Source organism: Triticum dicoccoides, chromosome 7B, assembly GCF_002162155.2.
Source record: "Triticum dicoccoides isolate Atlit2015 ecotype Zavitan chromosome 7B, WEW_v2.0, whole genome shotgun sequence".
Classification (NCBI taxonomy): Eukaryota; Viridiplantae; Streptophyta; class Magnoliopsida; order Poales; family Poaceae; genus Triticum; species Triticum dicoccoides.
In genome coordinates this window covers 444445374-444458528 of record NC_041393.1, presented here as the reverse complement: position 1 = coordinate 444458528, position 13155 = coordinate 444445374, and positions in this window count along the sequence as shown.

The window sequence follows — 13155 nt, the reverse complement described above, 5'->3', positions numbered from 1 at the left end:
CCAAAGAAGCCTAAATAAAAAAAGGGGGGCCAAAGAAGCCCATCCAAAAAAGGGGCAATGTTACTATCCTTTTACCACACTTGTGCTTCATCATAGCACCATGTTCTTCATATAGAGAGTCTCTTGAGTTATCACTTTCATATACTAGTGGGAATTTTCATTATAGAACTTGGCTTGTATATTCCAACGATGGGCTTCCTCAAATGCCCTAGGTCTTCATGAGCAAGCAAGTTGGATGCACACCCACTTAGTTTCAGTTTGAGCTTTCATACACTTATAGCTCTAGTGCATCCATTGCATGGAAATCCGTACTCCTCACATTGATATCAATTGATGGGCATCTCCATAGCCCGTTGATTAGCCGCGTCAATGTGAGACTTTCTCCTTTTTTTGTCTTCTCCACATAACCCCCGCCATCATATTCTATTCCACCTATAGTGCTATATCCATGGCTTGCGCGCATGTATTGCGTGAGGGTTGAAAGAGCTAAAGCGCATTAAAAAGTATGAACCAATTGCTTGGCTGACACCGGGATAGGCATGAGGGGTACCTTGTGTTAAGAAAAGGGAGCATAAAAGACTATATGATTTTGTAGGGATAACATTCTGTAAGCATTGATATTTTGAAAGGCATGATTATTTGTTGGGATGCCCGAAGTATTATTGTTTTTATGTCAAATAATAGACTATTGCTTTGAATCACCCGTGTCTTAATATTCATGCCATGATTAGATACATGATCAAGATTATGCTAGGTATCATTCCACATCAAGAAATATCTTTTTTTATCATTTACCTACTCGAGGACGAGCAGGAATTAAGCTTGGGGATGCTGATACGTCTCCATCGTATCTATAATTTTTGAATGTTCCGTGCCAATATTCTACAACTTTCATATACTTTTGGCAACTTTTTATACTATTTTTGGGACTAACATATTGATCCAGTGCTCAGTGCCAGTTCCTGTTTGTTACATGTTTTTTGTTTCGCAGAAACCCCATATCAAACGGAGTCCAAACGGAATAAAAACAAACATAGATTTTTTTTGGAATATTTATGATTTTTGGGAAGAAGAATCAACGCGAGACGATGCTCGAGTGGCCCACGAGGCAGGAGGGCGCGCCCTAGGGGGGCAGGCGCGCCCCTGACCCTCGTGGCCACCCTGTAAGGCGGTTGGTGCTCTTCTTTTGCCGCAAGAAAGCCAATATCCGGATAGAAATCATGTCCAATGGGCAACCCAATCAAAGTTACGGATCTTCGGGAATATAAAAACAGTGAAAGGGCAGAATCTGAAACGCAGAAACAGAGAGAGACAAAGAGACAGATCCAATCTCGGAGGGGCTCTCGCCCCTCCCACGCCATGGAGACCATGGACCAGAGGGGAAACCCTTCTCCCATCTAGGGAGAAGGTCAAGGAAGAAGAAGAAGAAGGGCGGCTCTCCCCCCTCACTTCCGGTGACACCGGAACACCGCCCGGGCCATCAACATCACCACGATCTACACCAACACCTCCGTCATCTTCACCAACATCTCCATCACCTTCCCCCCTCTATATTCAGCGGTCCACTCTCCCGCAACCCGCTATACCCTCTACTTGAACATGGTGCTTTATGCTTCATATTATTATCCAATGATGTGTTGCCATCCTATGATGTCTGAGTAGATTGTCGTTGTCCTATCGGTGATTGATGAATTGCTATGATTGGTTTAATTTGCTTGTGGTTATGTTGCTGTCTTATTGTGCCCTTCGTGTCGCGCAAGTGTGAAGGATTCCTTCTGTAGTGTGTTGCAATACGTTCATGATTCGCTTGTAGTGGGTTGCTTGAGTGACAGAAGCATAAACCCGAGTAAGGGGGTTGTGGCATATGGGATAAATGGGACTTGATACTTTAATGCTATGGTTGGGTTTCACCTTAATGATCTTTAGTAGTTGCGGATGCTTGCTAGAGTTCCAATCATAAGTGCATATGATCCAAGAAGAGAAAGTATGTTAGCTTATGCCTCTCCCACATAAAATTTGCTATCGGTCTAGTAAAGTAGTCAATTGCTTAGGGACAATTTCACAACTCCTACCACCACTTTTTCACACTCGCTATATTTACTTTATTGCTTCTTTATCTAAACAGCCCCTACTTTTTATTTACGTGCCTTTATTATCTTGCAAACCTATCCAACAACACCTATGAAGTACTTCTAGTTTCATACTTGTTCTAGGTAAAGTGAACGTCAAGTGTGCGTAGAGTTGTATCGGTGGTCGATAGAACTTGAGGGAATATTTGTTCTACCTTTAGCTCCTCGTTGGGTTTGACACTCTTACTTATCAAAAGAGGCTACAATTGATCCCCTATACTTGTGGGTTATCACATATCCTTAGTCCTTTTCAGGTATTTCAGGATGTTCTTGACCGCTGTCCGTGCTCCACTCCGGGATTACTTTGGTACCTCCCTATTATGCTTATAGCAAGACATACATCAGGTCTAGTACACATCATTGCATACATGATAGAACCTATGGCTGAAGCATAGGGAATGACTTTCATTTTCTCTCTATCTTTTGCAGTGGTCAGGCACTGAGTCTGACCCAACTTCACACCTTGTAACACAGGCAAGAACCCTTTCTTTGACTGATCCATTTTGAACTTCTTCAAAACTTTATCAAGGCATGTGCTTTGTGAAAGTCCAATTAAGCGTCTTGAACTATCTCTATAGATCTTGATGCCCAATATGTAAGAAGCTTCACTGAGATCTTACATGGAAAAACTCTTATTCAGGTATCCTTTTATGCTATCCAAAAATTCTATATCATTTCCAATCAAAAATATGTCATCCACATATAATATTAGAAATGCTACAGAGCTCCCACTCACTTTCTAGTAAATACAGGCTCCTCCGAAAGTCTGTATAAAACCATATGCTTTGATCACACTATTAAAATGTTTATTCCAACTCCGAGAGGCTTGCACCAGTCCATAAATGGATCGCTGGAGCTTGCACACTTTGTTAGCACCCTTTGGATCACAAAACCTTCTGGTTGCATCATATACAACTCTTCTTCCAGAAATCCATTCGGGAATGCAGTTTTGACATCCATTTGCCAAATTTCATAATCATAAAATGCAGCAATTGCTAACATGATTCGGACAGACTTAAGCATCGCTACGGGTGAGAAAGTCTCATCGTAGTCAACTCCTTGAACTTGTCGAAAACCTTTTGCAACAAGTCAAGCTTTGTAAACAGTAACATTACCGTCTGCGTCATTCTTCTTCTTAAAGATCCATTTATTTTCTATGGCTTGGAGATCATCGGGCAAGTCCATCAAAGTCCACACTTTGATCTCATACATGGATCCCATCTCATATTTCATGGCTTCAAGCCATTTCGTGGAGTCTGGGCTCATCATTGCTTCCTCATAGTTCGTAGGTTCATCATGGTCTAGTAACATGACTTCCAGAACATGATTACCGTACCACTCTGGTGCGGATCTTATTCTGGAAGACCTATGAGGTTCGGTAGTAACTTGATCTGAAGTATCATGATCATCATCATTAACTTCCTCACTAATTGGTGTAGGAATCACTGGAACTGATTTCTGTGATGAATTACTCTCCAATAAGGGAGAAGGTACAATTACCTCATAAAGTTCTAGTTTCCTCCCACTCACTTCTTTTGAGAGAAACTCCTTCTCTAGAAAGGACCCATTCTTAGCAACAAAGATTTTGCCTTTGGATCTGTGATAGAAGGTGTACCCAATAGTTTCCTTTGGGTATGCTATGAAGACACACTTCTCCGATTTGGGTTCGAGCTTATCAGGTTGAAGTTTTTTCACATAAGCATCGCAGCCCCAAACTTTAAGAGATGACAACTTTGGTTTCTTGCCAAACCACAGTTCATAAGGCGCCGTTTCAATGGATTTTGATGGTGCCCTATTTGAAGCGAATGCAGCCGTCTTTAAAGCATAACCCCAAAACGATAGTGGTAAATCAGTAAGAGACATCATAGATCGCACCATATCCAATAAAGTGCGGTACGACATTCGGACACACCATTACGCTGTGGTGTTCCATGTGGCGTGAGCTGTGAAACTATTCCACATTGTTTTATATGAAGGCCAAACTCGTAACTCAAATATTCTCCTCCACGATCAGATCGTAGAAATTTTATTTTCTTGTTACGATGATTTTCCACTTCACTCTAAAATTCTTTGAACTTTTCAAATGTTTCAGACTTATGTTTCATCAAGTAGATATAATCATATCTGCTCAAATCATCTGTGAAGGTAAGAAAGCAACGATACCCACCACGAGCCTCGATACTCATTGGACCGCATACATCGATATGTATTATTTCCAACAAGTCAGTAGCTCGTTCCACTGTTCCGGAGGACGGAGTTTTAGTCATCTTGCCCATAAGGCACGGTTCGCAAGCACCAAGTGATTCATAATCAAGTGATTCCAAAAGTCCATCAGCATGGAGTTTCTTCATGCGCTTTACACCGATATGACCCAAACGGCAGTGCCACAAATAAGTTGCACTATCATTATTAAACTTATCTCTTTTGGCTTTAACACTATGAATATGTGTATCACTACTATCGAGATTCAACAAAAATAGACCACTCAGTAGGGGTGCATGACAATAAAAGATATTACTCATATAAATAGAACAACAATTATTCTCTGATTTAAATGAATAACCGTCTCGCATTAAACAAGATCCAGATATAATGTTCATGCTGAATGCTGGCACCAAATAACAATTATTCAGGTCTAAAAAAACCCGATGGTAGATGTAGAGGTAGCGTGCCGACCGCGATCACATCGAATTTGGAACCATTTCCCACGCGCATCGTCACCTCGTCCTTACCCAATCTTCACTTAATCCGTAGCCCTTGTTTCGAGTTGCAAATATGAGCAACATAACTAGTATCAAATACCCATGCGCTACTGCGAGCATTAGTTAAGTACACATCAATAACATGTATATCAAATATACCTTTCACTTTGCCATCCTTCTTATCCGCCAAATACTTGGGGCAGTTCCGCTACCAGTGACCAGTCCCTTTGAAGTAGAAGCACTCAGTTTCAGGATTAGGTCCATACTTGGGTTTCTTCTCTTGAGCAGCAACCTTTTTGCTGTTCTTCTTGAAGTTCCCCTTTTTCCCTTTGCCCTTTTTCTTGAAACTAGTGGTCTTGTTGACCATCAACACTTGATGCTCCTATTTGATTTCTACCTCAGCAGCCTTTAGCATCAGGAAGAGCTCGCGAATAGTCTTGTTCATCCGTTGCATATTATAGTTCACCATGAAGCTTTGTAGCTTGGTGGCAGTGATTGAAGAACTCTGTCAATGACACTATCATCAGGAAGATTAACTCCTAGTTGAGTCAAGTGGTTGTGGTACCCAGACATTCTGAGTATATGTTCACTGACAGAACTATTCTCCTCCATTTTATAGATGTAGAACTTATTGGAGACTTCACATCTCTCAATCCGAGATTTGCTTGAAATATTAACTTCAACTCCTGGAACATCTCATATGCTCAATGACGTTCAAAACGCTGTTCAAGTCCCGGTTCTAAGCCATAAAGCATGGCACATTGAACTATTGAGTAGTCATCAACTTTGCTCTGCTAGACGTTCTTAACGTCATCAGTAGCATCTGCAGCAGGCCTGGCACCCAACGGTGCTTCCAGGATGTAATTCTTCTGTGCAGCAATGAGGATAATCCTCAAGTTATGGACTCAGTCCGTGTAGTTGCTGCCATCATCTTTCAACTTAGCTTTCTCTAGGAACGCATTAAAATTCAAAAGAATGGTAGCATGGGCCATTGATCTACAACAACATAGACATGCAAAATACTATCAGGTACTAAGTTCATGATAAATTAAAGTTCCATTAATCATATTACTTAAGAACTCCCACTTATATAGAGATCCCTCTAATCATCTAAGTGATCACTGATCCAAATCAACTAAACCATGTCCGATCATCACATGAGATGGAGTAGTTTTCAATGATGAACATCACTATGTTGCTCATATCTACTATATGATTCACGCTGGACCTTTTGGTCTCAGTGTTCCGAGGCCATATCTGCATATGCTAGGCTTGTCAAGTTTAACCCGAGTATTCTGCATGTGCAAAACTGGCTTGCACCCGTTGTATGTGAACGTAGGGCTTATCACACCCAATCATCACATGGAGTCTCGGCACGACGAACTGTAGCAACAGCGCATACTCAGGGAGAACACTTGTAGCTTGAAATTTAGTAAGGGATCATCTTATAATGCTACCGGCGTTCTAAGAAAAATAAGATGCATAAAAGATAAACATCACATGCAATAAAAATGTGTGACATGATATGGCCATCATCATCTTGTGCTCATGATCTCCATCACTGAAGCATCGTCATGATCTTCATCGTCACCGGTGCGACACCTTGATCTCCATCGTAGCATCGCTGTCGTCTCGCCAACTATTATTACTACGACTATCGCTACCGCCTAGTGATAAAGTAAAACAATTACATGGCAATTGCATTGCATACAATAAAGCGACAACCTTATGGCTCCTGCCAGTTGCCGATAACTTTGTTACAAAACATGATAATCTCATACAACAATTTATATCACATCATGCCTTGACCATGTCATATCACAACAAGCCCTGCAAAAACAAGTTAGACGTCCTCTACTTTGTTGTTGCAAGTTTTACGTGGCTGCTACGGGCTTCTAGCAAGAACTGTTCTTACCTATGCATCAAAACCACAATGATTTTTCGTCAAGTGTGCTATTTTAACCTTCAACAAGGACCGGGCGTAGCCACACTCGATTCAACTAAAGTTGGAGAAACAGACACTCACCAGCCACCTATGTGCGAAGCACGTCGGTAGAACCAGTCTCGCGTAAGCGTACGCGTAATGTCGGTCTGAGCCACTTCATCCAACAATACCGCCGAGTCAAAGTATGACATGCTGGTAAGGAGTATGACTATTATCACCCACAAGTATTTGTGTTCTACTCGTGCATATAACATCTACGCATAGACCTGGCTCTGATACCACTGTTGGGGAACACAGTAATTTAAAAAAAATCCTACGATCACGCAAGATCTATCTCTAGGTGATGCATAGCAACGAGAGGGGTGAGTGTTGTCTATGTACCCTCGTAGACTAAAAGTGGAAGCATTATGACAACGTGGTTGATGTAGTCGTACGTCTTCACGATCCGACCGATCCTAGCACCGAAGGTATGGCACCTCCGCGATCTGCACATGTTCAGCTCGGTGACGTCCCGAGAACTCTAGATCCAGCTGAGGTCGAGGGAGAGTTTCGTCAGCATGACGGCGTGGTGACGGTGATGATGAAGTTACCGGTGCAGGGCTTCGCCTAAGCACTACGACGATATGACCGAGGCGGAAATCTGTGGAGGGGGGCACCACACATGGCTAAAACAATTGTCAACTTATGTGTTCTAGTGTGCCCTCCTGCCCCCGTGTATAAAGGAGCAAGGGGGGAGGCCGGCCGGCCCCTGTACGCGCGCCCCAAGAGGGGAGTCCTGCTACGACTATTAGTCCTAGTAGGATTCCACCAAGAGGGGAAGAGGAGGAAGGAAGGAGAAGGAGCGGGGGAAGGAAAGGGGGGCGCCGCCCCCCTTCCTTGTCCTATTCAGAATCAAGTGGAGGGGGCGCACGGCCTGCCCAGGCCGCCCCTCTCTCTCTATCTCCACTAAGGCCCATCGAGGCCCATTAGTTCCCCGGGGGTTCCGATAACCCTTCGGCACTCCGGTTTTATCCGAAACTTCTCCGGAACACTTCCGATGTCCGAATATAGTCGTCCAATATATCAATCTTTATGTCTCGACCATTTCGAGACTCCTCGTCATGTCCTTGATCACATCTAGGACCCCAAACAATCTTCGGTACATCATATCACATAAACTCATAATACCAATCATCATCGAACGTTAAGTGTGCGGACCCTACGGGTTCGAGAACTATGTAGACATGACCGAGACACGTCTCTGGTCAATAACCAACAGCGGAACTTGAATGCTCATATTGGTTCCTACGTATTCTATGAAGATCTTTATCGGTCAAATCGCATAACAACATACGGTTCCCTTTGTCATCGGTATGTTACTTGCCCGAGATTCGATCGTCGGTATCTCAATACCTAGTTCAATCTCGTTACCGGAAAGTCTCTTTACTTGTTCCTTAATACTTCATCCCATAACTAACTCATTAGTCACAATGCTTGCAAGGCTTATAGTGATGATTATTACCAAGAGGGCCCAGATATACCTCTCCGAAATATGGAGTGACAAATCCTAGTCTCAATCTATGCCAACCCAACAAACACCTTCGGAGACACCTGTAGTTCACCTTTATAATCACCCATTTACGTTGTGACGTTTGGTAGCACACAATGTGTTCCTCCAATATTCGGGAGTTCCATAATCTCCTAGTCTGACGAACTTGTATAAGTCATGAAGAAAGCAGTAGCAATGAAACTGACACGATCATAATGCTAAGCTAACGGATGGGTCATGTCCATCACGTCATTATCCTAATGATGTGATCCCATTCATCAAATGACAACACATGTCTATGGTTAGGAAACATAACCATCTTTTATTAACGAGCTAGTCAAGTAGAGGCATACTAGGGACTATATGTTTTGTCTATGTATTCACACATGTACTAGTTTTTCCGGTTAATACAATTCTAGCATGAATAATAAACATTTATCATGAATTGAGGAAATAAATAATAACTTTATTATTGCCTCTAGGGAATATTTCCTTATGTATGCCTCCTTGGCCGCGTACACGATGTGAGCTTTGTTGAGTTTCTCCATCCAGGCCGAGTGCCAGGCACGCTTGTCGTTGTTGCAGGAATCCTTCATGTATCTGTAGTAGGGGTCGATGAAGGCCTCGACGAGGTGAACCAGTGAGTCCTTCTCATGCTCCTTGCTCCCCAAATCTTGTATTGGCCCTGGATGCCGACAAGATTCTGGCAGGCGATGCCCGAATTCTTGAGCACCTTGACATCATTAGTGATGTCGATCGTAGCGAACATGTAGTGGGGGTTGTTGACAAACCTGGTGAAACGCTCGCAAGGCCTTATAGCCAAGCAGTAGTGGTAGACGAGGACGTGGTGGCCCACGCACATCTAGGCAATGACAACCTTGGGACGAGACCCGGCACGAGCACGGGTGTGCTCAATGTCAAACCCGACCACCTTGTACTTCTCGTCGGCAAGCAACAACTCCATGATGCGGATGGAGTGCTCCACCCAGATCGTGTGGTTGGTGTACACCACTGAGAGCTCTTCGAACCTTCGGTGGGTGTCCACCATAGCATGGATGGTGAACTGCTGCTCGTCGTCGGCAGCCGCTCGGAGCGCCATTGGAGCCGCGCAGGATACTCTCTAAGAATTTGTCATGGTGGGTGTGCTTCTTGCAATGGTGGGGCACAATCAAAAGGTTGAAGAGACACAAGGGTTAAATAGCCACTGTAACAGAGAGGTTCAAACTAATATTACCACTTCTAGGTCTGGTTTCGAAACCTCAGAACTTTTGCAAAGGGGTCAGCCACTGAGAAGTCATGTATGGGGTTGACACCATGAGTTCCGATTACTCTGTCATCTTAAGTTCCAAAATGAATTTCAACATTTTTAGAGCCTATTCCATTCTGCTGCAGGCGCCGACGCTGATCAACAAACCATTCATTTTTTCGAAATAAATGTAGGGCAAACCTCATTACCTTCAGCACCCTTGCTCTGACAACAATGAACCTGGCGAATGTAATCTCCGGTAAGGTCCCTCGGTAGGAGTTCAAAGTAATTTCTGAGAGATGCAGATCTAGGCATTCGACGTGATTGTTATATTGTATCACATTATCCACCATTGGGCCTAATCTTATCTGCAAAAGAAGAAAACGTGTTAGTGCCTAGATGCAGTTGTGAACACTACTACAGGCCTATTTGGTTTGCAGGATTTGTAAAATGCACTAACATGCCATCTTTGATCTGACATGATTAACATGGGCATTAACATGCCATCTTCGATCTTCACAAGATGTTGGAGTGGATGAAAAGTTCCATAAGAAAACTAGTACAGATGAATCCAAAGGAGCAATGCATATGGATTGTAACCATATGGATCAAGCATTTTCATTGCAAACTTGGAAAAGGAGACATGTATGTACTGAAATCCTCCAAAACAATCCTTCAGAAATCGTAGTACATTATCATTGTAAACATGGAAAAAGGTGTCACAAATTGAACTCCCTTATGGTTAACATTTAATAGGAAAGGAACATCACCTCAATATATAGCTTCTCTAGGCACGGAAAGCATCTCAGGAAAGTGACAACTTGCTCTAGGTTGGGGCCGATAGATTCTAGTGCCAAGACCTTCACTGTGTGCGGTCAGGCTTGTCAGAATCATTTTCTTAATGACGGACGAACAAGCATCTTCAAAATAAGAAATAATGTTAATTTGTTGAAGGAGAGGTAGAAGGCGGTTGTTGTACCTAAATGGGTGTGGATCCAATAACAACTTCGGAGTATTTGTCGAGTAGCCCAGCACTGTCAATTTCAGCGCAGAAATGAAATTGATTCTTGTTGGACCTACTTGATCAAGTACAAGTAATCTCTCAAGTGCAGGTGTGTCCTCAATGACCATACCATGGCATACATCTTGTGATGTCTTCCTGCCGAACCAGCAATACACATAAATAGTCCAGAGAGTCATGGAGGTGATGTGGAATGTACTCAACCCATTGATCACCTGAAGACAAAAGTACTCGAGTGCAGTATAGCCACAAAGCAGATGCTCCATGTCACCGTTTGAGAGTCAGACGGTGATGAGCTTGAGGTGCTTTAGTCATGGTAGAATAAGAGTGGGCGCGTCATTAAGGGGGTATGGCAGTTCATGAACTTGGCGACGCGCAGCGTGGGCGCGAGGTGGAGCGTGGACGTTGGCAACAAGCGCATATGCCCATCATTAAAAGTGAGCTCCTTGAGCTGATCTAGGGCGGGGGATCCGAACCAGTCATCAAGCTTGGCTTGGTCCCTGCTGTTGGAAAGGAACTTGTCATTCTAAGGCCTCTGGTTGGGCCAGTGTGACTGCCGAGGATCTTGGAGAACTCATCCATGATTTTGCGATAGCCATGGCAGAGCTCGTGGGTGTCGATGAGGTCGAGAGGGGTGAAGTTCCATAGGGGGCGCCACCGCCGGTGAAGGATGGTTGTCCGCGCCCCACATTTGATTGGGAGGATGGAGATGATGACTATCAACATATCATCGGGGAGGCTGCTGCTACCTCTTGAGCATTGCGTTGGTTTTCCCTTGAAGAGGAAAGGGTGATGCAGCAAAGTAGCATAAGTATTTCCCTCAGTTTTTTAGAACCAAGGTATCAATCCGGTAGGAGGCTACACGCAAGTCCCTCGTACCTACACAAACAAACAAGAACCTCGCAACCAACGCGATAAAGGGGTTGTCAATCCCTTCACGGCCACTTGCGAAAGTGAGATCTAATAGAGTTAATAAGATAAGATAAATATTTTTGGTATATTATGATATACATTGAAAAGTAAAGATTGCAAAATAAAGTAGATCGGAAACTTATATGATGGAAAATAGACCCGGGGGCCATAGGTTTCACTAGTTGATGGGGTCATGTACCTAGGGTAGGGTCACAGACCTGATCTAAGTACCCTACCCAAGGACACCCTTGGAAGAGGTCACCTTGCAGTCGACCAACGAGGGACTCACTCGACTGACTTGAAGGACTCGACCACGAAGACTCACTCGACCACCAGAAGGTCAAGAGGCACTCTGCACTGCAACGGCCTGTAATTAAGTAGACTTTATGATAGTAAAGACACTTTATGTGGGGCATCACCTGTAACGCCCCGGACTAAATACACCTTAAACCCTTCATTACGTGGGCTGGCTGGGGTCCTGGCGCACTCTATATAAGCCACCCCCCTCCACAGGCAGAAGGGTTCGGCACCCTGTAACTCATATACACATAATCCACTCGACCGCCTCTGGGCTCCGAGACGTAGGGCTTTTACTTCCTCCGAGAAGGGCCTGAACTCGTACATCTCTTGTGTTTACAACCTCTCCATAGCTAGGACCTTGCCTCTCCATACCTACCCCCCACTCTACTGTCAGACTTAGAACCACGACACTAGTGGCTTCTCTCAAGATAGCATAAGTATTACGGTGGGTGAACAAATTACTGTCGAGCAATTGATAGAAAAGTGCATAGTTATGAGAATATCTAGGCATGATCATGTATATAGGCATCACGTCCGCGACAAGTAGATCAAAACGATTCTGCATCTACTACTATTACTCCACACATCGACCCTATCCAGCATGCATCTAGAGTATTAAGTTCATAAGAACAGAGTAACGCTTTAGGCAAGATGACATGATGTAGAGGGATAAACTCAAGCAATATGATATAAACCCCATCTTTTTATCCTCGATGACAACAATACAATACGTGCCTTGCTGCCCCTGCTGTCACTGGGAAAGGACACTGCAAGATTGAACCCAAAGCTAAGCACTTCTCCCATTGCAAGAAAGATCAATCTAGTAGGCCAAACCAAACGGATAATTCGAAGAGACTTGCAAATATAACCAATCATACATAAAAGAATTCAAAGGAGATTCAAATATTTCTCATAGATAAACTTGATCATAAACCCACAATTCAACAGATCTCGACAAACACACCGCAGAAAGAGTTACATCGAATAGATCTCCAAGAAGATCAAGTAGAACATTGTATTGAGATTCAAAGAGAGAGAGAAGAAGCCATCTAGCTAATAACTATGGACCCGAAGGTCTGTGGTAAACTACTCACAACTCATCGGAGAGGCTATGGTGTTGATGTAGAAGCCCTCCATGATCGATTCCCCCTCCGGCGGAGCGCCGGAAAAGGCTCCAAGATGGGATCTCACGCGCACAGAAGGTTGCGGCGATGGAAATAGGGTTTCGTGGTGCTCCTTGATGTTTTCAGGGTATGCAAGTATATATATGCGAAGGAAGTCGGTCAGGGGAGCCACGAGGGGACCACGAGGGTGGGGGCGCACCCTGGACCCTTGTGGCCGCCTTGTTTGCTTCTTGACGTCCACTCCAAGT